General features: G+C 42.0%; 1 protein-coding gene across 5 annotated transcripts in view; it reads right to left on the bottom strand.

Moving 5' to 3' along the window:
- The window catches only part of ANKRD6 (ankyrin repeat domain 6), a 191,373-nt gene that overhangs the window by 73,356 nt on the left and 92,022 nt on the right, over positions 1 to 25,995 (bottom strand). For 2 of the 5 annotated variants that reach the window (XM_044245722.1, XM_044245660.1), the window contains exon 1: positions 3,219 to 3,734. The exons of 2 other annotated variants lie outside the window; for them this stretch is intronic. The gene's annotated coding sequence lies outside the window, so the exon portion shown is untranslated. Of the gene's footprint in view, positions 1 to 3,218; positions 3,735 to 25,995 lie in introns of those variants that run through there. One more of the 5 variants, XM_044245704.1, reaches the window with a different exon arrangement.

A 25,995-nucleotide genomic window follows, 5' to 3' on the forward strand; every position in this document is an offset into this window, starting at 1 on the left:
TGTTGCAAAGGAACAGTGTGCTTATTTCTGGTGCCACATGAAGTTCAGGACTTCCGAATGTGACAGTTAATGAGTTGTTGAAATAATCACCTTCAAAGGAGGCTTCCAGAGGCTGTTGCAGTAAAGGCTGCAGAGTGACATCTGGAAACCTGTGACATGCTCTACCATCAAGGAAAGCAGCTAACACACATAAAATTAGTATCAGAGCCCTAAGGATATCACTGAATAAAGTTATGAGTGACAGAAAGCTTGTGGTATAGAGACCTCTCCTTTTTACATGGGACAATCATTACACGTTGACTGCCCAGTGCTGCTAGATCACCAGAGCCCCCAAGCTGGGGCTACCAAAATCACATATACTGACACCCACGTGCTCAAAAGCCACACCAGGTCATCACTGAGCCTTCTTTCCCTAGACAAGATGATCATGCCCTCATCTGTGCTCTTACAGTCAGTCTTCTGTAAGCTCCTGTTATGGGCTGAGTTGTGTCCCCCCGACCCCCGGCAAATTCCTATGTTGAGGCCCTGACCCTCAATGTAACTGTACTTGAAAATGGTACCCTTCCGAGGTAAATAAGATACAGTGAAGTCATAAGGACGAGGCTCTGATCTGTTAGGATTGGTGTCTTCATGAGAGAGACGTTAGAGACTCTATCTAGTCACAATCCTATCTGCCCTCCCACACCCATTCTCAGAGGAAAGGCCATATGAAGACAGAGCAATAAGGTGACTACCTGCAAGGCAGAAGGAAAGTCCTTACCAAAAACCAAACCCTGCAGGACCTTGATCTTGGACTTCAGCCTTGAGAACTGTGAGAAAATAAATTTCTATTATTTAAGCCACTCAGTCTAGGGTATCTTGTTCTGGCAGCTTGAACTAAGACAACTCCCCTTACAGTGTAGTTGCTCGCATGGGCTCAAGGTTGATATTCTTGCTCAGACTAAACTCCTTGAGGACAGGAACCCTGTTTTGGTTATCTTGTATTCCAGTGCCTAGTGTACTTCCTGCAATATAGTTAGCCTTTGAAGTCTGTTAAGTGGATGACAGGAAAACTAAGAACTAATTGCTTTTTCTAGTCATTAACTCATCTGTAGGAGCCTGTGGATCTCATGAGAAAAACAGGAAGTGTCTACCAATCCAGCAAACCATTTTCTCCTTCCCCCACAGATGAGGCAGGCTATGGCCCCTGAAACTCCAAGAGATAATAAATGGACATAGTCATTCTCCTCTCTCCCTCCCTCCCCCAAATAGAGGACAACGGCTCTTCCGGCTCTTCTGGGGAAAAGAATTACCCATCTGGAGAATTACCAATCTGGCCACAGACCATGCAGGCCCGTCAGCACCACAAGACTTGGGCCACACCACAGCCACTCAAGAATTTTCTTTTTGCCATCCTCAATGCCTGTTGGGTAAAACCACAAATGCTAAAGACAAACCAAAACAAACAATGCCAAATTATAATAAAACCAATCCCCATGCAATAGTCTACCTTCCAAGCATATGTTTCTCCCATCTACTTTTTTTTTTTTTTTTTTTAAGATTTTGTTTATTTATTGGACAGAGAGAGACATGGCTAGAGAGGGAACACAAGCAGGGGGACTGGAAGAGGGAGAAAGCAGGCTTCCGGCCAAGCAGGGAGCCTGATGTGGGGCTCCAACCCAGGACCCGGGAATCATGACCCCAGCCAAAGGCAGATGCTTAATGACTGAGCCATCCAGGGGCCCCTTCCACCCACTTCTTAAATCTGCTTTGATCAGGCTTCTTTCTGCCCCCAGTTTTCCCACTAAACTGTTTGTTGATGTTGTATTGTACTGTGTATTTATTGAAGAGATAGGCACAAACAAAGAAACTAGGAGGGAGAGCATTCTTGCTTAGTGTGCTAGGGTGAAAGGAGTCAGCAAAGCTCTCACAGAGAAGGGCAGGTGTGCGATGAGAGGTGGATGTGTAGGATTTTGTTAGCTAGTGAAGTGGAGAGGAAATGGGCAGAAGAAACAGCAAGAGCAAAAAGGCAGAGTAGTCTGGAAGTGCACGTCATGAGTGGGAAAGAGAAGTGAATAGACTGTTGCAGGTGAAGCTTGTAGTATGTGGGCGATGACCCACAGATCACGTTGCAAAATATGGGCTATGAAAAAATTTTCACATCATGCTAGAGATTGGTTTGTATCTTGCATTTGTGATGGGGCGCTCTAGAAATTGGTAAGCAGAAGAGAAACTAGTCATATTTTTACTCAGAATTCAAGATTTCCAAGAATTGCATTAATTATAATTATGGGTTCATGTTACACTTTGAAGATTATATGCTCATGGATTTCTTTCTCGTTCTTCCTTTGTATATTTCTTCTTTTATTCCCTTCCTCTTTCCTCTTTTCTTTTTATTTTAGTCGAAAGATCTTATTTTTTAGATCAGGTTCAGGTTTACAGAAAACCGAGCAGAAAGTATGGAGGGTTTCCATATACCCCACCCACCCAACTGCCAGTTCCCCCTATCATTAACATTTTGCATTGGTGTGGAAAATTTGTTACAATTGATGATGAGTCAATGTTGATACATTATTATTAACAAAAGTCCATGGTTTATATTAGGGTTCCTTCTTTGTGTTGCAAGTTCCATGGGTTTGGACAAATGTATAAGGAGGAGTATGTATGATTACAGTAGCATACAGAATAGTTTCATGCTGACATAAGTGCTCCCCACCTATTTCTCCCCTCCCCAACTCCTGGCAACCACTGAACTTAATACTATCTCTATAGTTTTGCCTTCCCCAGAATGTCATGTAGTTGGAATTATATAGTATATAATCTTTTCAGTTGGCTTCTTTCACTTAGTAATATGCATTTAAGTCTCCTCCATACCTTCTCATGGCTTCATAGCTGATTTTTGTTATCACTAAATAATATTCCATTCTACAGATGTACCATAGTTTGCTTACCCATTCACCTATTAAAGGGTATCTTCATTGCTTCCAAGTTTTAGAAATTACAAATAAAGCTGCTCTAAACATTCACATGCAGGTTTTTGTGTGTCATACTTTTTTAAAAAAAATCTCATTTGGGTAAATACTAAGGAATAGCACTGCTAAATCATATGTTAAGAAAATGTTTAGCTTTATAAGAAACTGCTATGCTGTCTTCCAAAATGGCTATAACATTTTGCATTCCCATCGGTTGATTTTACATTGACCTGATTGCCAAATGCAATGGTAACTTTCAGTTCTTACCTTATGTGATTTCTCTGTTGCATTAGGCACTGCTACCATTTCTTCATCACACTTCCTTCTCCTCTGGTTTCTGTGACCCAGTGTCTCCTCATTCTCCTACCATCCCTTGAACTATTTTTTTTTTTTTCTCTCATTCAAGGGCTCTTCGTTTACTGGTCCTTTAAATGTTGCGGGTCCCTGAGATTCTATCCCTGATTGCCTTCTCCGCTCATCTTCTCTAGAAAATCTCTGTTACCCACCTCCCCACCCCCCGCTGCTGCTGCCCACATGCTCCTCTGCTGCCTAGATACGGACTTCTTTAGCCTCAATCACTTTCTCTGAAGCTCCATATTTTAAGCACCCAACCATTTAAAGACATCTTACTCGGATGTGGATGTCCCCTGTCAACATGTCCACACCCAAATCATCACCTTTCAGACCCAGTCCTTTTCCTTTACCCCTATTTTGGTGCGTGGCTCCACCTTTCATCTATCTGCTTATTGCCCTAATCTGGAACACTCCTCCCATTCCTCTGATTCTCCTTCCCCCGCCCCCACATTCCATAAATTACCAAATCCTCCTGATTTGAGACAGTAATACGCTGAGATTAAAAATGAGAATTCTGAGGGGTGCCTGGGTGGTACAGTCAGTTAAGTGACTGACTCTTGGTTTCAGTTCAAGATGTGATCTCAGGGTTGCGAGATGGAGCCCTGCCTCTGGCTCCACGCCCAGTGTGGAGTCTGCTTGGGATTCTGTCTCCCTCTCCTTCTGCCCCTCCTGCTTGTGCTCATGCTCTCTCTCACATACAAATAAAGTAAATAAATTTTTTTTTAAATGAGTCCTGAGGTCACATTCCTGGGGCTCAAATTCCGCTCTGCCATTTTCTTTGGGCAAGTTTCTAATGACTCTAAGCCTGTTTTCTCATGTGTAAAACAGAGTAACAGTTCTTAACTTATTGGGTTGTTGCAAAGACTGAACGAGATAATACATACCCTATACAATGTCTGGCACAGAGAAAGTGCTCAGTAAATATAAGCAAGGCTGTATGGTTGATGTTTAAATGTTCCTTGTTCTGTTCTCTCTCCTCTAGCTGCACTGCCACTGCTTTGATTCAGGATGTCATCGTTTCTTACCTCAACTATCACAGTGGCCTCCAACTGGATGCTAATGATGTTTCTTGAAATTCTGCTTGTGATTATCTAAACTTGGAAATTGGGATAAGAAAGGTGAAATAAGTTTTCAGCTTGTGTAATGGAATCTGCTGCTGCAGATGAGTTTTTACCGAGGGAAAAGTAGGCCAGACTAATGTTCAGGATTCTGACTGTGAGTGTGCTTTGGCCCAAAATGCATCTTCAATAAAAGATAACAGTAGAAGTCAACGTAACCTGCCCAGGTAGTTGTTAGGATTTATTAAACTTGACCTTCGGGGAAGGTGGAGCCATTGAGCCATCAGTGTTAAATTCTCTCTCCTCTGACGGGTCCTTAGAAGATCACTTGAGCCAATAAAAGAGAAATTCCCCCTTCTGATGTGTCAGTGTTAGAAGAACAAGAGTAATGAGAAACTTCTCTTCCAGTTTGTTTCAGGATGACAAAGATGGAACTCAGACAGATGAGCCGCAATGCAGGAGTCCCTGCGTCTGCCTAAGGCCAGGCAATAGTCAGCCAGGTTGTAGCACGTCTTTGGTGCCAATCGTTTTGTCTTTGTCTATGGCCTCTCATCCTCTGTGCTTCCAGTCAAGAGTCTTTCATGACGACATCTTATGGGGGCTGTGGAGACTGCTGATCACAGGACAGAAGCCAGCATGCGGAAGCTGCCTCCCATGGCAGTCCCCCTGTTGCAAGTCCTGTCCACTCCCTCCTCACCTCGATATATGTTATCACTCTCAGAATGCTCTTTGCACAACAAATGTGATCGTGCTTCGCCTTTGCTTATAACCCTCAATGACTCATGTTCCCCCAGAACAAAGTCCAGAGAGACACATATCCACACATGGCCTGGTCTTCCCTCTATTGCCAACCACCTGCTCTGCTGACACCCCACCCACCCATCCTGCTTCCTGGCTTCACCACACTGGTACTCAGAACCTTAAAACCACCAGCCTGCCACGTTTGCTTACAATGGTCTTTAGATCTTTTCCAAACTCCTTCTTACCCTTCCAACCTGATTCAAGTTGTCCTTCTCTCAGATGATTCCTCCAATGCTACTCCATCCTCCAGGCTCCCAAGGCTCAAATCCCAGGTACCCTGAGCTCAAATCCTGGCTTATCTACTTATGTTGGGCAATGTATTTAATAAATCTAGGTTCATTTCCTCATGTGTAAAATAGGAAGAATAACAGTTTTTACCCATTGAGTGGCTGCAAACATTAAATGAGGCTAATACAAAATAATGTAACTTGTAAATCTCCCCGTAGGTATTTACCAAACTGGACTGCAATTGCATGATGTCAGTATTCTTGGCCTCTCCTCCTACCTTCTGATTAAAAAGCCTTCTCCACTCAGCTGCTCTTCTAAGGACACCGTCCCAGCCAGAGAGGTTCCTGAGCTTCAGGATGCAGAATTAGAGGAGTGAAAGAAGGCTGACTTGTGAAGGGAGGCCAAGCGAATCTGTATAACAAAGAGCTGGGCCAGCAAGAACTGCCTTAAAGGTTGGAGGATGGAACAAGAGCTTCTTGAGGGGCGCTAAACAACAGGCTTCTTCTTCTTCTTCTTCTTTTTTTAAAAGATTTTATTTATTTATTTGACACAGAGAGAGAAAGATCACAACTAGGCAGAGAGGCAGGCAGAGGGGGAGGGGGAAGCAGGCTCCCCGCTGAGCAGAGAGCCTGAGCCCAGGACCCTGAGATCATGACCTGAGCCGAAGGCAGAGGCTTAACCTACGGAGCCACCCAGGTGACCCCAATAGGCTTCTAAACATTGTGGAATGTGAAAGAGAATGTGAGGGAGAGGAAATGGGATATGAAAATTGTTACTTAGAGTTTATGAATTGAGTTTCCTTTAATTTTTTAAGAGCAACAAGTAAATGATTACCCCGTTTTAAAAAATTAATTTTGAATTATGATTATTTGAAGATGTCCATACAAATACTAGACCATAAGAGAATGAAATTCTTTAGGGTTTCCCTTGTTTCCAATGTCTTTGCTCTCTGACTTAGTTCTCTAGTACAGGGGCTGTGTCTTGTTCCTTTCTGTAAATCGAATTCAAGCACACAGCCTGTGTGTGGTTTATGAACAACAAACACTTGCTGAACAAAGAAACATGTCTACGCTTATACAACTGGATCATCAGCTCCTATGAACAAGTCAATCCTCTTATTTTTCCATGTGTCCAAATAAATCATTGAAAGCTGCAGTGAGTTGAATGGTGGCCCCACCCCCAAAGGATACGTTCATGTCCTAATCCCTAGAGCCCAACTGTTAAATTATATGACAAAAGATAAAGGATGTTAAGGATCCTCAGAACAGCTGGTCACCCTGGATTATCTGGGTGGATCCCAAACGCAATCATGTGTATCCTAAGAAGAGAAGGAGAGGAAGTTTTAAGACAGAAGAGGAGGCCTTGTGACCCCAGAGGCAGAGATTAGAGTGAGGAGGTCACAAGCCACCTGGAACCATCAGAGGACAGAAGAGGAAAGGAAGAACTGTCCCCTAGAGCCTCCAGAGGGAGTATAGCCCAGCTGAGCCCTTGATTTCAGACTTTTGGCCTCCAGAATGTGAGAGGATAACTTCCTATTATTTTAAGCCATTGAGTTTATGGTGATTTGTTATAGCAGCCAGAGGAAAGTAACACAAATGCCCTTATACATAATGGATGTTCAATAATTCTTTGTCATTTACCTGTCGGGGGTCACTTACAATCATAAGTGCTTCCTTAGGTGCTTCCTTTTCAAAGTCACTCACCCACACATGCATGGCCAAGAGCCAGGACTCCACTAAGTCACTTCCACACTTGTGATGGTGTTGTACCAAGGGATCCTTCACTGCTGTCTCAGGGACAGTCAGGTTCCAGGGACTGTCTACTGACTACACATTACAATAGAATGTTCTTCACTCCTTCCTCCAGGAAGGAGATAGTATGGTAGGGAAGCACTTGATAATGAACTGGAGGGTGCAGAGTCACCCTGATGGGGTCTCACCAGCTGGCAGCCACTCAGGCTGAGTACTCAGGGGTCGACCTGCAGGAAACACTGCTGAATTGAAAGAGAGACATGGTAGACTCTCAGCTCCTAATCTGAACCACAGTGCGCACACACACATGCACGTGCACACACATACCCCAATCATGAAGTTGCTCTGCCAGTCAAGAACTAAGTGAATGCAACCCTGCAGACAGAGTCTCAAATATGAGACTTCTCTCAAAGGCCTTCTCTCAAAGCTTTGCTCAAAGCTGGAGAAGGTCTCCCAGTTGGCAAGCCCATGACCCTTGCAGGAGACCACTCACACACACACAGAGAGACTGCTTCTACTTATCAAAGTCTGCTGTGTGATCTTCTAGAAATTATTGTTTTTAAGTCTGCTGGACCCAGTTTTCATAAGAGTGATCCCATTTTGACCAATTGCTCTGTCAACGAAGTATTAATATAATATCCATCTGATACTACAATAGAGACTATGATGCATGTCACCCCTCCTTCCCAGCTCCCATTTCCCCCAATCCACATGACTTTCTGCAATAGCTCTTTCAAAATCTGCAACTTTCAGCAAGCATGACTGGGTTAGATGTGATTTGATAGTAATACTGTCCATCACCTACAAAAGGAGACATCCAGTGTTCTGGAAATGCTGGTACTCCATCACTTGTTTCCAAGTCACTGTTTGCAAAAAGACGATACACACATGGTTTTCCAATCTCAATTCCCTTTTTTTTTTTTTTAAGATTTTATTTATTTATTTGACAGATCACAAGTAGGCAGAGAGGCAGGCAGAGAGAGAAAGGGAAGCAGGCTCTCTGCTGAGCAGAGAGCCCGATGCGGGGCTCGATCCCAGGACCCCAGGATAATGACCTGAGCCGAAGACAGAGGCTTTACCCTACTGAGCCACCCAGGCACGCCTCAATTCCCTTTTAAGAGTGGTTGAGGGGGCACCTGGGTGGCTCAGTGGGTTAAGCCGCTGCCTTCGGCTCAGGTCATGATCTCAGGGTCCTGGGATCGAGTCCCGCATCAGGCTCTCTGCTCAGCAGGGAGCCTGCTTCCCTCTCTCTCTCTCTCTGCCTGCCTCTCCATCTACTTGTGATTTCTCTCTGTTAAATAAGTACATAAAATCTTAAAAAAAAAAAAAAAAAAAGAGTGGTTGAGGTAGAAGTAGGTAGAAGCAAGGGGAGAAGAAGGTTATTTAAACACTCTACCCACAGAGTGTGCTTCGTGACTTTAGGAAAGTGATGTAACTTTCTTGGGCCTTAATGTTCTCATCTGTAAAATGGGGATAATAATAGTAGCTACTGGCTTCATCAGGCAGCTGAAAGAATTACCTGTGGGTATAGATGACAAGCACTTCACATAGCACCTGGCACAGAGTAAGGACTCAGGAAATACTAATTGTGCATGTGTGCATGTATAAAGTCAACCAGAGGCTAAATTCTTCAATTAGATTACCAAATCCTTCCTATCACTTAATCCTTCTTCCATCTTTTCTGTGTAGTTCCCAAGAGCTCCCCCAGGGTCTCCCAGGGGAGAGTTTGGTCCTTTGGCCTTACTCAGTACACAACATGACACAGCGTTTGGCTTCAGCACAGACCTTTGCTGGGATCAAGTGTCCCTGGAGGAGAGGAATTAGGACTTCAAGTACAGCTGGCCGTCAGGGAGGCTCTGCAGCCTCTCCCCATACTCGAGCCATCAAATAACGACAATCAGACATGTGCATGGTTGGAAAGATGGACTCTGGTCTGGTAGACTCTGCATCCCAGGGCAGTGAGGACCTGTTTACTGGGTGGAGGGCCATCTTCAGGAGAATGCTCTGTTTGAAGTCAGCTCTCCTCATGTTCAACCTCTCTCTCTACCCCTGGTTATTTCCCAGCTCAGACTTTCTCTCAAACTGGTTATTGTTCATATTTTAAGTTTCAGTCATAGATTAACCATGAGCAAATTTGGTCTGAATTCTTTTGCTAAATTACATCACATGGCAAACACACCTAGTTGTCATCAGCATCAGTTATGGTGCATTATTTGAAATTAAAATTCTGCCACATCCTTACAAGGAAAAGAGGTTTCTATAGTGAAGGCAGCAGGTACAAAAATGACACCGACCTTGAATTGCTTATTATATGCCCAAATTAGCCTCAGAGATATTTATCCCCAAGAGTTTTAAACAATCTTAAAATAGGTAGGTCTCTCGGGAATTTCTCATTATTATCACAATCAAATCATTTTCACAATGAAAATATATTTAATTAGTTGAGCTTCAGCAGTCTTCAGGAGACAGGGTCAACCTGAGAAATTACAAACGAGACCCTCTGTGTAAAGTCCCAGGTGAAGCCCATGCCCAAGCCCATACCACTTAGATAGTTTTCTCAGGGAATGAGGCTGTGTGTCTCTTCAGCAAGGGGTGTGTCTGGCTTCGCTGTGGTAAGGGAAGCTTTCACTCTCTGGCTTCCATCCATCTTCTTTGGGACTCCGTCCTTGGGAAGAATCCAGACCTCCTCCAGCCCTTCTCTGTGGGAGAGGGGGTTCCTCCCCAAACCCAAGGACAGTTCCAGGTGTTCTCTGCCGTTGGGCAGATTGTTTTTTTGATGGTCATTTATATCTAGCCCAATGTCCAACCAAAGAGCATGGTGGGAAGAGGACAACAGAGAAAAAAGAAGGAGAAAAGGGAGGAGAGGGGGAGGAATGCGGGAGGAAAGACAATGGGCACACCAGAGGGAGGGCGCAGCTAACTGACAAGAAGAAGGTGGGGGGTGGCACTCAAGTGCAATCCCGTCCATTCCCCACCCCTCCCCAAACTGGAAATGTTCCACCCAGCTGACTCTCTGAGCACTGGGGACTTTTTAAAGGTTTTATTTATTCATTTGACAGAGAGAGAGAGAGAGAGCACAAGCAGGGGGAGCATCAGAGGGAGAGCGAGAAGCAGGCTCCCCACTGAGCAGGGAGACTGATGTGGGGCTTGATCTCAGGACCCTGAGATCATGACCTGAGCGGAAGGCAGACACCTAACCAACTGAGCCACTCAGGTGCCTGGGGATATGTTAAATTAATGCAGGGATTCCTTCTGATAGAATATATGTATTACAGGGATGCCTGGGTGGCTCAGTAGGTTATGCACCTGCTTTCTGATCAGGTCATGATCACAGGATCCTGGGATCAAGTCCCGCATTGGGCTCCTTGCTCAGCAGGGAGCCTGCTTCTCCCTCTGTGTGCTGCTCTCCCTGCTTGTGCACTTTCTCTCTCTGACAAATAAATAAATTAACTCTTTAAAAAAGAATTAAAAGAATATAATATAATTCCACAATCTCTATCATGTTTAGCAACATTTTAGTTTAGAATTAAAACCCAGAGGTGGGGAAAACCTGAAAAAAAAATTATGTATATGTATATATTATGTGTATGTGTATACAGCCATGCTTTCTTTTTAAAATTTATAAAATACAGAGAAGTGTACAAATAAGTGTACAAGGGGTGCCTCAGTGGCTCACTCGGTTAAGCATCTGCCTTCAGTTCTGTTCATGACACCATGATCCTGGGATTGAGTCCTACATCAGGCTCCCTTCTCAGTAGGGAGTCTGCTTCTCCCTCTACCCTTCCCCCCTGCTCATGATCTCTGTCTCACTCTGTCTCTCTCTAATAAATAAAATCTTTAAAAAAACAAGTAAGTGTACAGTGTGTTGAACTTTCAGAAACAGACAGACCCGTGTAACCAGCACTTTAGTCACCAAATAGCTCACCAGTGTCCCAGAAGCCTCCCTCATGCATGTCTAATTCTACCTTCACACCCAAGAGTAAAAATCACACCCTGATTTTTAACAGTATGGATTAGTTTTGCCTATTTTTGAACTTTGTATGAATGGAATCAAATAGGATGTGTCCTTTTCTTCCTGGCTTCTTTCACCGCACATTGTATTTGTGAAATTCATCCATACTATTGGTTATAGTTCTACTCCATTCATTCTCACGGCTATGCAGAGTTCCATTGTATAAATATTCCACAATTCATTTATCCATTCTTCTACTGATGGGCTTTTAGTACCGAAAACAGTGTGGCTATGAACATTCTTATATGCATATCTCTTCCTGAGGATACATATGCCATGTCTACCTAGGAGTGGAATTATTGGGTCATAGGCATGCATATGCATATTCAAATTCAGTCGATTTTTCTATGCAAATTTCTCACAATCACATGTATCCTATGGATCTTTGTGAATCATAAGGCATATGAGAGTCCCAGAGCCAGGAAAGCTGGGCCCTGAGTTTCTGTCTATTCCTTGTGACTCTGAGAGGCAGTCTATGCTTTCAAAAAGTTACATAAGAAGAACAAATCTTTGGGGTGCCCAGGTGGCTCAATCAGTTAAGCGTCTGCCTTCAGCTCAGGTCATGATTTCAGGACCCTGGGATCAAGTCCCACATCAAGGTCCCTGCTCAGTGGGGAGCCTGTTCTCCCCTTGCATCTCTCTCTGTCAAATAAAATCTTAAAAAAAGAAAAAAAGAAAGAAAGAAAGAACAAATCTTTAACTCTAGTTTGCTTTTGTTATTTTTTTATAAATATGTTACAGAGCAAAAGAACTACCACTGCCTGAATATCATTAACTGAAAAATTGCTGGCAGACAAGGCTGACCCTGGACAGCACAACCCTCAGCTCTCAGTCAACAGCAGGCTTGCCCCTTTCCACCAAAGAAGCACCTCACTCCACCCACTGGGCCCACATCAAATGCCCCAAGGATGGAAAGAAAAGGACACCAAGAACAGTATTTCATTAGTTCACAACTAGTTTTTATCAAATTAGTTTTAAAAAAGCAGTTGGACGTATTCCAATGATGAGAGATGAAAATGGAAATGGAAGCATAATTATTACTTTGTAAATCAGAGGCCTGCCAGCCCCTACACTGAGACCCGGGATCATACTGCTTTACAAAGCACTGCACACCACTGGACAATTTCATGGAAACAATAACAAAGCCCCAAAGGATGACAGGGTCTAGCACACTGACCACACACTGAAACTGCCCCATAAACTATTACTGACATTAAGGTTCACAGAAATAGTAGAAACTGGCTCCAAGCAAATGCACCTTTTCACATCCCCGGGACACACTCAATTATTTCTATCAGACCCACTAAAGGACATAACTTCTAGATAATATATAAGGAGTTACACAGGCAAGGTTTGCTGTTCAGTCAAAAGGGGGAAATCCTACCATAAAAGAAGACATATCAACAAGCAGAAAAACAGGGATGGCAAGAGTTCTCTCCAGAGTTCTTGAGGATAAGCTGTTCGGCAGCTGCTGCCAGGGAGTCCTTGCTGGCTGAGAATTAGCTGAGCAGGATGCCCCCTCTGATCCCCCCAGGGCCTGGGAACAAGACACCATGCTTGATGGCTTCCCACCTTACCCCTTCCTCCTCGAGTGTGGGCAAACACATTAACACTGAAGCTACATGCCGGAGAGACAGGTCCCATCACCGTGCTTCTGAAACTGCTCAGCATGTCGCTCCCCAGAGCTGGCAGGGCGAAGGTGGGACAATGCTGGTTTCCCATCTCCGAGGTCCCCCTCTTGCCAGAACAACCATTGCCCCCTCCACCTGCCTCAGTTCGCTGTTAGAACGCATCAATCCCCCAAATAAAAAGTTGTAACAGGATCTTACTAGCGATCGGTTCTGGCAAAGCCAACAGTACTCCATAAATCAGACATTTTCTTGAGAGTAATATTTCAGGGGTAACAGTTAAAATTTATCCTATAATTACCAAGGACTGAAGAAAGACTGACTGCAGGGGGTATCCCTTTAATGGTCGTTGGGACTGTTCCTCTTGGTAAATGTCAATCACAGTGAGAATATCCTACATAATAAGGGTTTCTTTCCGTTGTTTCTTTTTTCTTTTTTTTTTTTTTTTGCTTTTACTTCTTCCTAATTGCAGTTTGATGAAATGTAAAAAAAATTATCACATTGCTTTCAGCTTTTTAAAAATGGTGTTTTAAGAACACCATTGGCTTGCTATACTGTTCCTTTCTCAGAAATTATGTATGTATGTATAAATTATTTGCATATGTATAAAATTCTGACTAGTATATACATTACTTCCCTTAAATTTTCATGGCTTTTTTGAATATCAACATAGCTGCTAAAAATTAGTTGGTTAACATTAGAGTTAGATAAATTTAGGATCTACTCCTTACTTAACCAGTAAAAGCTACTTAACTTTTCTGAGTATCAGCTGCTTCCTTCGTAAAATGGACATATTATCTGTGATAGAATGATAATGAACATTAAATAAGATAGTGTGAAATAAGATAACAGAAACATTATGCTATAGAAAAAAGATAATGAATCTAGATTGTATAGATACCAGCTTTTAGTAAGAATTATTATCAGTGCTATTACAGGAGGATAGCACTATACACAGGACAACCATGGACAAACATGGACAACCATGGTTGATTCTGGTTCAATACTGCTTTTTTTTTTTTTTTTAAAGATTTTATTTATTTATTTGACAGAGAGAGAGACAACGAGAGAGGGAAAACAAGCAGGAGGGATTGGGAGAGGGAGTGCCAAGCAGGGAACCCGATGCGTGGCTCAATCCCAGGACCCCAGGATCATGACCTGAGCCGAGCACAGACTCTTAACGACTGAGCCACCTAGGCGCCCCTCAATATTGCTTTCCTTAAGAGTTAGTCCATCTTTTGGGGTTTGAGACACTTGGAAGAACCTGGCTTCCGTGAACCCTGTGGATGTATCTGTCACACAGTAAGTTCTGGGTTTAAATGATATATTTTTCTAACCTCATTTTGTAAATAAAGTCTCGTGGAAACCCCTGTTTCGGACACCTGTATATACCCCTTCATCATTCTCTGGACTTCACCTTGTCAGCCCTGCTGCTCCAACCAGAACTACCAACCATAGTTGGTACCTACACAGCACCTCACCTGGGATACAGTGTCTTTGACACCACTGATGGGACTCCCTCAGGACACCACCTGGCACAGCCTAGAGGTATGGAAAGTTTATACAGATGGAACCACATTGTCCCTTGTCATAGGGACATTTTGTGGACAAGTTCCAGAATCCTGAACTCCCAAACTCCCCCTGAACTTTCTGAACGCCCAAAGCAACTTTTACTTGCCAGAAGAGAGCCACCACTTCTTGCCCAGAGACCAAAGACCTCACGTGAGGCAACTGCCTCATAAGGTGATACACCCCTTCCTCAAAAGCCTTCCACTCCAGCCGAAAATTAGGGCCAGGTCTCAGCACCACGTGAGGAAACTGAGTCCTGTTCTTGTAGGAACTAGCTTCATAGTGATAGACTTTCAGTTTCCACTGTTCTGTACTGATGGAACCGAGGGAACACATGGGCGGGGAGGGTCAACGGGAGGAATGTCAGGCTAGACTGATGAGAATGTGTCAGTACAAAAGCACTCTCTTGAAAGTTGTGGCTTAGTATCCGGCACAGACACCTGAAGCTGGGATGGCTCCTTGAAGCCTGGGCTCAATAATGGCTTACAGAAACCAATAGAAACGCTGGGACAGCCCTGGCAGAATATTCAGGGAGGAGTCAAAAGGCAAAAAGGTGGGTGTGCTAGACTGGATTTATTACAAGAGAACCAAAGAGCTCCCTCTCTGAACATGACCCCAGAAAGGCCAAGAGTTTACTCCCTTCACTGAAGAGATAAGGGCACTAGTGAGGGGGCTGGCATCAGGGAGAAGCCCAGGGTTCTGTTCTCTGTTGACTGGAGTAGACCACGGGAGATGCTGCCACAGTATAAGGCTCTTTCAAGTTAATGGGAGATGATAGGATTCCAAAATAGCAGAGGCCAGGCTGTGACAACTATGACAACTAACCATCAGAGGCTAGGTAGATGTAAACATCTTAACTGCCAGCAAGGCCACAGTGGCAAACAAGGGCCTCTGGCCATCAGGAAGGAATCTGGCAATGCTGACTGGCCATGGGCAAGATGGGAGGACAACTGACTATGATATTACTTGACTTGTATTTAAAAAAAAAAAGAGTGATCTGAGATCAGAAGGTTGATATCAGTTGCTGTAATTCCAAGGTTTAAAGTCCACTGGCTGAGAAGAGGTGAGGTCTTCTTGGGGAAGACCCTGCAAAACTACCACACGGCTCATATGATAAAGATTCCATTGATCCTTCTACAAAAGGACCTGGATCCACTTGTTGGGATTTTTGGCACTGGGGAAAGTAGAATGCCAGATTTTTTCATGTTGCCTATGAGTCTAAGCTGACCCTAATCCCACAGAACCAAAATGGTAATTCTTCAACTGAAGCAGAGGCTTATAGAATCCAGGTGATAAAGTTGACCCCATGTCTGCTTCATAGTGGGTCTAGTAGGTCCACAGAAGCATTCTTGTGGTTATTTCATGTAGATATATCTAGACACTGGCAGAACCTCATAATGGTTCCCTGCGGAAGAGTCAGGATAATCTCTCTGTACAGTAGGAAAGCCTATAGATGTTATTTTTCTTACATCTGTAAAGCAAAACATAGCATTTTGTTCCTGGAATGATAGTTCGCAGACTGGAAAAATGAAGTCAAAGGCAATGTATTTTCCTTTACAAAACTGTATGAAGGAACGTTCATATTACATTTGTTTTTGTCATGTCTGATATTCCTTACATGTCCATGATATTTAGTGACCTAAATTTTGTCCAGTATCAGGCAAGCTGAAAGTAAGATACCATAAAAAGTCCACAAAAACTAGATGTTTGGTCATTTAAGATTCAACACTTAAACAACACTCATCTGAGCAAATGAAATTCTCATTTCCTTACAAAGTTACCATTTTTTAATGAGAAGAAATAAAAATTTTTTAGACAAATAGGAAGACAAAAATGATACCAGCTTCTGAAATTAAAATTTAAAGCTATAATTAGGAACGCCTGCAGTTCATTTTTAACTTTATACGGGAAAGTTGTGGAATGAAGTGATTTAGCACTGAATTACTTACACTGATCACCTTAAATAATTTTCGGTGTCAAAGCTGAACCAAACAATGACACACAAAAAGTTCTTAAGGTTAAAGAACCATATCCTACTCATATTTATTCCTTATTTGCCTCCACGGTGCTTTGCACAGAGTAGATACTCATTAAATACTTGATAAGACAAAGAATCCTAAATTTTACACAGAATCACAAAAGATTGAGAATAGTCAAAGCAATCTTGAAAAAGAAAAGCAAAGCTGAAGGCTTCAGAATTCCAGATGTTGAGTTATATTTTAAAGCAGCAGTAATCAAACAGTATGGTACTGGCACAAAAAGATACACAGATCAAGAGAACGGAACAGAAAATCCGGAAATAAACCCACAATTATGTAGTCAATTAGTCTTCAACAAAGCAGGCAAGAATATGCAATAGGAAAAAGACAATCTCTACAACAAATGGTGTTGGGAAAACTGGACAGCAATGTACAAAAGAGTGAAATTGGATCACTTCCTTATATCATACACAAAAATGAACTCAAAATGGATTAAAGACCTAAATGTGAGGGCACCCGGGTGGCTCAGTGGGTTAAAGCCTCTGCCTTCGGCTCAGGTCATAATCCCAGGGTTCTGGGATCGAGCCCCGCATCGGGCTCTCTGCTCAGCAGGGAGCCTGCTTCCTCCTCTCTCTCTGCCTGTTTCTCTGCCTACTTGTGATCTCTTTCAAATAAATAAATAAAATCTTTAAAAAAAAAAAAAAGACCTAAATGTGAGACTTGAAACTATAAAAATCCTGAAAGAGCACAGGCAGTAACTTCTTTGACATTAGGCATAGCGACTTCTTTCTAGACAGGTCTCCTGAGGCAAGGAAAACAAAAGCAAAAATGAACTATTGGGACTATATCAAAATAAAAAGCTTTTTTGCAGAAGGAAACAACCAACAAAACTAAGACACACAGCCTACTGACTGGGAGAAGATATATTTACTTTTTAATTTTTATCAAAATGACTATCTGATAAAGGGTAGAATTCAAAATATATAAAGAACTTACAGAACTCAACACTCACAAAAAAATGAACGATCCATTTAAACATGGACAGAAGACTTGAACAAACATTTTGCAAAGAAGTCATCCAGTAGACCGACAGACATGTGAAAAGATACTCATCATCACTTATCAGGGAAATGCAAATAAAAACTACAGTGAGATATCATTTTGTGCCTGTCTGAACGGCTAAAATCAACAACACCAAGAAACAACAGGTGTCAGCAAGGATGTGGAGAAAAAGGAACATTCATGCTCTATTGATGAGAATGCAAACTGGTGCAGCCACTGTAGAAAAGAATATGGAGGCTCCTCAAAAAGTTAGAAATAGGGACGCCTGGGTGGCTCAGTTGGTTAAGCAGCTGCCTTCGGCTCAGGTCATGATCCCAGCGTCCTGGGATCGAGTCCCACATCGGGCTCCTTGCTCGGCAGGGAGCCTGCTTCTCCCTCTGCCTCTGCCTGCCTCTCTGTCTGCCTGTGCTCGCTCTCTCTCCCTCTCTCTCTGACAAATAAATAAATAAAATCTTTAAAAAAAAAAAAAAGTTAGAAATAGAACTGCCTTATGATCCGGCATTCGCACCACTGGATATTTATCCAAAGAACACAAAAACACTAATTGAAAGGGACACATGTACCACAATGTTTATAGCAGCATTAGCCACTGTAGCCAAATTATGAAAACAGCCAAGTGTCCATGGATTGATGAATGGATAAAGAATGGTAAATATTTTTTAAAGAAATGATAAATATATACAACGGAATACTATTCAGCCATAAAAGAATGAAATCTTGCCATTTGCAACAACACGGGTTGAGCTAGAAAGTATAATGCTAAGCAGAACGAGTCAGAGAAAGACAATTACCATATGATTTCTTTCACTCATGTGGAGTTTAAGAAACAAACAAGCAAAGGGAAATAAATTAAGAAAGAGAGACAAACGGAGAAATGGACTCTTAATGATAGAGAACAAACTGATGGTTATCTTAGGGGAGGTGGGCAGAGGGATGGGTTCAATAGGTGATGGGGATTAAGGAGTGCATTTGCTGGGATGAGCACCAGGTGATGTACCGAAGTGCTGAATCACTCTATCGTATGCCTGGAGCTGTTGTAACACTGCATGTGGAATAACTGGAATTAAAATAAAAACTTAAGAGAAAAAAGATGGTGAGAGAGAGGTATTTCTCTATGACAAGAGACCACTAGAGAAGCAGCACCAGGTACAAGGACTTTTGAGAGTATCAAAAGGGTTTTGTGTCCTATACTAGTAATGCCTACTGTGCCTCAGGATGATCCAACAGTTGAGATGAAGTTTCTCTTTGTAAAAGTATCTCATAGTACAGAGGCACAGGGATAAACGAAGAAGGAATGACAGAACATGACCACTACACATTGCCTAATGAATCAGTGGGTCTCTGCAATCAACAGGTAATAACATCACAGAGAGAGACAGCAGCAACTACACAGTGTCCTCCCCACAGAAGTACACAACACCAATTGTTCCTCCCACCCCCAAAAAAGAACCTGACTCTGAACAAGCTTCTAGGAGGTCTAACTACCAATTAACAGGAAATATAAGGTATAGAGGGACATGTTAAAGGATGCCAGGGGGATGATTTTTTCTAACTTGACTTTTAATTTCTAATCTTAGTTTTTAAAGTTATATTTGTAAATATAATAAAAATGCATTACCAGAAAAAATTTAATACACAAAATACAAGCCCCAATTTTTTATTTATAGATTTAAAAAACATAAAATAAGTAGGAAACTATGCACTTTATTCTGTAAAAATGTGCATATAGGCAATTAATAGAAAATTGTTATTACACTCCCAAATTCCTGTCATTCTGCAGTTACACCTAAATAAGGCTATGAGCAAAGTAGCAATTCTTCATATTAAATGCTCACCAACACACTTTGAGCACTATATATCACTATCTAAAGTTTTTGATGTTTAAAATCAGCTTGCTTCAAAGTCTCACAAAGGTGATTACAGGAATGAATGAACAGATTTTAAAGTAACTTTAGCAAACTCAAGATATTTACTTTTTAATTTTTATCAAAATAAAACAACAGAAGTTGCATTTTAAAAATTTATCTTCAATCTCTAGTAGCCAATTCTAGTAATATATTGTATAAGGTTAAATTTAAATTACCTTTCAATGAAAGAAATGGACTTCCAAATTCATGAATCTCCTCTATATGGATTTTCTTTCAATGGACAATTAAATCCAAAATGGTTGATCAAATTCAAAAGATGCCTGGTGATCACTTGTTATATATGTAGAATGTCACACATGGATATTCTTCTTTGAAAGTAGTTACAGTTATGGAATATGTTATAACAATCAATTGAAACTGTTCTCCCAATCTTTAATTTCCCTTTTGGTCTTAACATGCCACTGAAAAACATATTGCTTTTCTTCTTTGCACACAAATATGAAGATGATAAAATACCAAAGATATCAGAGAAATTCACGTTTTAAAGAGTTATAACCAAGAATGGCTGAGTTAAGGAACACAAAAAGCTCTTATATTTCGCAGAACTTTTACCCTCAAAAACTGTCACCCTTCTGTATGCCATAACTATCGTTTATGATCAGCTTCCACTTATCACATAATAAAGACAAAAATCTCAAATTTAATAGATTCGCCTTTATATAAATTCATCAACTTTCACATATTGCTAAGCCTACTGTTTAATTCTGCTGATACGACTTTTTAAAGATTTTTATTTATTTATTTGAGAGAGAACAAGAGAGAGAGCATGAGGTAGGGGAGGAGCAGAGGGAGAGGGAGAAGCCAACTCCCCACTGAGCAGGAAGCCCTATGTGGGACTCAATCCCGGGTCTCTGAGATCATGACCTGAGCCAAAGGCAAATGCTTAACTGACTGAGCCATGCAGGCACCCCTTGGCTGACATGTTTTCACAGTCAAGACGTATCTGATAAAGGAAGCAGCAGACTTATTTACTTTCTGACACAAGCTTTTCTTCATCTTCATAATTATTCTAGAATGTTCTCTCATCACTCTAGCTTCAGCATTAGAATGGCCTCATACACAAAGTCTAAGTCCTAACCACATTTGCTGATAATACTCATGTACCTGGGTGTTACAGCAATGTCTAACTGCCATAATAATTTCTAAACATTTACTCTCTACTTGTCACAAACCAGCACCAGACCACACTGAAAAACACTGCTCTGTAAGACCAATGCCTGATTTCTTCAATATCAACAAAAAACTGCAGAAAATAAAAAGAAAGATGGAGGAGAAACCTAGAGATTAAGAAAGACTTAAAAGACAGCCAGTTGTTATATACAGCCTCTTTGGGATTCCAGTGAAAAAATAACTTAAAATTTTATGGGACAGAAAAATGTGAATAATTACTGACTAGTTTATGCTATCAAGAAGTGACTCATTTTTGAATGTGTGATAAAGAAGCTGCAGTTATTTACTTTAGAAAAGGTCTTTTAGGGGCACCTGGGTGGCTCAGTGGGTTAAAGCCTCTGCTTTCAGCTCAGGTCATGATCCCAGGGTCCTGGGATCGAGCCCCATGTCGGGCTCTCTGCTCAGCGGGGACCCTGCTTCCTCCTCTTTCTCTGTCTACCTCTCTGCCTGCTTGCAATCTCTGTCAAGTAAATGAATAAAATCTTAAAAAAAAAAAAAAAGTCTTTTAGATACACAAAATGAAATACTCACAGATGAAATAACATGCTGGATTTGCCCAAAGTAACCCAGTTTTGGAGGAGAGTAGTGGAGACGAAGTATGATTGGCTATACTCTGAAAATTGGGAAACTGAGGGGATTTGTAGCGGTCTACTGTGCGTTTCATTCTACTTTCATATGCATTAAAATGTTTTATAATAAGGGGCGCCTGGGTGGCTCAGTGGATTAAAGCCTCTGCCTTCGGCTCAGCATCGGGCTCTCTGCTCTGCGGGGAGCCTGCTTCCTCCTCTCTCTCTCTCTCTGCCTGCCTCTCTGCCTACTTGTGATCTCTGTCTGTCAAATAAATAAAATCTTTAAAAAAAAATGTTTTATAATAAAACTTTTTTAAACGGTCAAGAAAATACCCAATGACCAAAGCTACTATGAAAAACTTGTATTTTATTCTTAATCTATAGGCATTAAAAAAAATAGTAGGACATTTGTACATGTTATCTAGGCCACGGATAATGGTTAGGGCAGTGGTGGATTCACAGGAGACCCAAAGCTCTGAGAGACCCAGCATCCTTAGCTTTAAGCTTGTTTGTGGGTAACTCTTAATCTTTTAAAACTCAGGTCTTTTATGGTATTTTCTGGGTATTACAACCAGTCTAGAAGATTTTGTTGAAGTTCTTCTTTTATTCCTTTGTATTACAAACACAGATTTCTAGAATATGCTTTCTAAAACCCTTCAGCGGGTGTGTACGTGGCTCGATCAGTTCAGCGTCTGACTCGATTTTGGCTCATGAAAGGTCATGATCTCAGGATTGTTGAAATTGAGCCCCACGTGGGGCTCTGCACTCAGTGGGGAGTCTGCTGGAGATTCTCTCCCTCTCTCTCTGCCTCTCCACCTCTCACTCTCTCTCTAAAACAAACTCTTTAAAAAAAAAATAAAAGTCTTCAGTCTGCCCCCACCCTCTGTCCCTCTCTTCAAATACATCCTCTTCTTTATTGAAAATCACTATTCCAGGGGCGCCTGGGTGGCTCAGTGGGTTAGGCCTCTGCCTTCAGCTCAGGTCATGGTCGCTCAGGTCATGGTCTCGGTGTCGGAGGGGGGCAGTGAATTGAGCCCCGCATCGGGTTCTCTGCTCAGCAGGGAGCCAGCTTCCTCCTCTCCCTCTGCCTGCCTCTCTGCCTATGTGTAATCTCTCTCTGTCAAATAAATAAATAAAATTAAAAGAAAGGAAGAAAATCACTATTCCAGGAGACTCAGGTTCAAACTGCCCACACTTCAGACCATCTTCAGAAACATCCTCTCTAAGCTTGAACTGAGGGAGTGTAGTTTACCTCACTTAGTTCTACCTAACAACTAGCAACACCAGCTGCTTCCTTTCCCTCCCTCCTCACTGCTTTTCCCCCTTCCCACCTTCCTCACTGCTTCTCCTATACCCCTCCCTCCTAGTTGCCCAAGAAGTTGTTTTCCCCCTTCAATGCCCAAACCTAACAGTCATTCCTTTAAAAGCACAACTTTTTTTTAAAAAAAAGATTTTATTTATTTATTAGAGAGAGAGAGGAGAATGCACATGAGCAGAGGAGAGAGGCAGAGGCAGAGGGAGAAGCAGGCTCCCTGCTGAGTGGGGAGCCCATTGCAGAACTTGATCCCAAGACCCTGGGATCATGACCTGAGCCGAAGGCCTATGCTTAGTGGATTAAGCCACCCAGGTGCCCAAAACACAACTTTGGATTTGAAGCCAAATAAATTCAGCTTTCACAAATCATGTGCCCTCATGTCTGAATCTCCTGGGTGTTTCTATTACCTTCTCAGTCACACACCTGTTCACTAATCCAGATTTAAGTTATTTGACAAAGATATCCAGTTTATTTGGCCTAGTCAGGCCCTCAGAACAGATTAAACTCCTTTGCAGACCACAGTCTAACCGCTAGTACACTGTTCATTTTATTTAGTCATCTAAACATTTAGAATCTGAATTGAAAATGGATTTTAGCTGAAGAAGAATCATTGGCTACTATACCTGAAAAATACCAGTGTCCAAACTCTAAAACCTTGGGTGGAAACGGGAGGTGTTGGTATGGAGAGAGGTTCCTAGAGTGAGAATGTAATGTGTTATCTTCACAAATATGCAGCCTTATGCTCTGCATTGGGGATTTCCAAAAACCCTATAGGTTAATGCTACAAAATAAATGTGTGTTTCTCCAAATTCTTATACTGAAATCCTAATCCCCAAGGTAATAGTATTAGGAAGCAGGGCCTTTGGAAGTTACTTAGCTTTGGACGAGGTTGTGAGGGTGGGGCCCCCATGATAGGATTAGTACCTTTATAAGAAGAGGAAGAGACCAGAGCCCTGCCTGCTCAGTGAGGACACAGCAAGAAGGCGGCTGTCCATGTCCACAAGCCAGGAAGAGAGTTCTCATCAAAAACCAAATCACAGCCACCTTGTCTTGGAATTCAGAATTCTAAGAAGTAAATGTTTCTTATTTCTTGGTTGTCACAGAAGCCCAAACTAAGATAGTTCAGCCTCATGACTATTTCAGAAATTATTTTATTTATTATTTTTTGTAATTTTTTATTTTTTATAAACATATAATATATTTTTATTCCCCCGGGGTACAGGTATGTGAATCACCAGGTTTACACACTTCACAGCATTCACCATAGCACATACCCTCCCCAATGTCCATAACCCCACCCCCCTCAGAAATTATTTTAAATTTAATCACACAAGTAATACATTCATTAATTCTCATGGTAAAATAAAATTCAAATATAATAAAGCAAAATTCCCTTTGACCACCACCTCCTCTCCATCCAACTCCCTTCCTGTAGGAAACCACATTCCCAGTTGTGTGTCTTCCCTTCCAGATTATTTCTAGGTGCACAAACACGTAGAAGCAGAAATATACATACTCTCACAATATTTGTGTGTGTGCATTTTAGTATAATTACCATATGTATTATCTGCAATGTGCTTTTTTCAAAAACTGCTTTATAGTATTCTATGGAATACTATAGTTTATTTAGGCAATTCCCTTATTGATAATCACTTAGGTTTATTCCACTTTTACTTTTGGGGGGGTACAAATAACATTCCAATGAATAAGTGTCTCCTTGTATCCATCATATTCATTGTCAGATGGGTAAATGAAAGGAAAAGAAGGTAAGTGTCTTGCCCAGGGTTGTAGCATGATGTACAGCAGAAGAGAGAAGACCCACCGGCTATTGGAGGCTTCCCAAGATCTCCCTACATAATATAAGAATACCCATTTTGCTAAATCAGACTTGGGTGCTGGAATATATTTTTAAATGTATTTTTAAAATGTATAAACATAATACTATATACAATATATGTATTATATATCTACATAATATATAACATATATACACACATATTCAAGTTAGCCTGACAGAGAAGCCTTTGGATACAACTCCTACTGGATCAGCCACATTCCTGAAAAAATCCCCAGACATGCCTTTTTCTGCACACAAGGGCCACAGAGAGGACAGTCACAGTAGCATTCCACCAAGAGCACATTCCACCATTCTGAGATGGAGACAGTGCCGCGTCAGGAATTAAGGTCACGGCAGCACGTGCTTTGCTCCCAGCAGCACCGCCATTTCTGGGGATGTAAATTTCGTGCATCTTTATGGAGAAAAGTCAGCTGGGAAAACACAAAGGGGCCAAAGGAACCCCACGTGGGCACCAGGTAGGCCCCACCAGGATGATGGCAGGAAGGACAAGAGAGCTACCATTTTCTGAACTTCTAACCCAAGCCACATATTGAGGTGAGGTCTCCACTTAATCCTCCTGCCAGCACAAAGGGTTGGGCCTATGATGATGCACATTTCATGGATGAGGAAATAAACCAGACGGAGGTCAGGCCACCTCATCAGGACTGACTGCACCACGGGTAAGTGGTCAGGTCGGAATGTGCACCCATGCAATTGGGGCCAATACTCTGAACACTTGTGTGATGCTAGTTTCAAGAAGGCATCAGCTTTCCATGTTTGGCCAAGTATAGGCCATGGTCTGAGGTATTCTTTCAGAATAAATGCATTTGACTTAAATTAGCTCTCCACGCTGTCTGTGGAGCAAAGCCCTGAATTACCAGTCACTGCTGTCAAGAGATCTCTGCAGAGCATCCCGCTGAACGGAGAAGGGTCGCATGCTCTTTATGGCCGGGCACAGGGCAGGAGTTCAACCAAACAACACAAGCACAAACTCCTGTCTTTGCACTGGTCTTTCCCCACATGGTGTGTGTGTGTGTGTGTGTGTGTTAAACTCCTGTTTGGTTTAGTCTTATTCTCTGCTGTCAAAATACAGTGGGCGAGGCAACATGCAAACAGTCTATAGGAGTAGTTTTTCAAACCTGGTGTTCTTCTCTCCCCAGAATGGCTAATTCTTAGAAATTATACTGCAGGGGTGCCTGGGTGGCTCAGTCGGTTAAGTGTCCAGCTCTTGGTTTCAGCTCAGGTCATGATCTCAGGATTGTGGGATCGAGCCCCTCATCAAGCTCTACGCTCAGGAGGGAGTCTGCTTGAGATTCTCTCCCTCGCCCTCCCTCTCTCTACTTCTAAAATAAAATAATCTTTAAAAAAAATTATACTGCAGGCATTTTGGGTTTACTACTTACAAACACTTAAAAGCGAAAGATTTACATTAGGGGTACACTTCTCTGCATCTCCTAAATTGAGATACCTTTAGACATCATGGAGGAATTCAAATACTGTTACTTACATTAAAATAAAATTAATCATAAGGAAGCTTTAAATATACATTTGGCTTTAATGAATCTGATTAAGGCGGCGATTGGGGAACCTTACTCTTGTTTAAGACTTTTAATGCCTTCTCCACTTTTCCCTAAAGAAGCCATGTGCTCTACTTAGCTAAACTGGGAGTCCAAAGAGAGTCTGTTAATGGCTTGCCAGGTTTTTAAAAAATCTTCCATTTCCACCTGCCATGTGGGCAGCATCACCTTGCAAAGCCAGGTGGGAGAGGGGCAGGAATAGCAAA

Source organism: Neovison vison, chromosome 1 (genome assembly GCF_020171115.1).
Source record: "Neovison vison isolate M4711 chromosome 1, ASM_NN_V1, whole genome shotgun sequence".
Classification (NCBI taxonomy): domain Eukaryota; kingdom Metazoa; phylum Chordata; class Mammalia; order Carnivora; family Mustelidae; genus Neogale; species Neogale vison.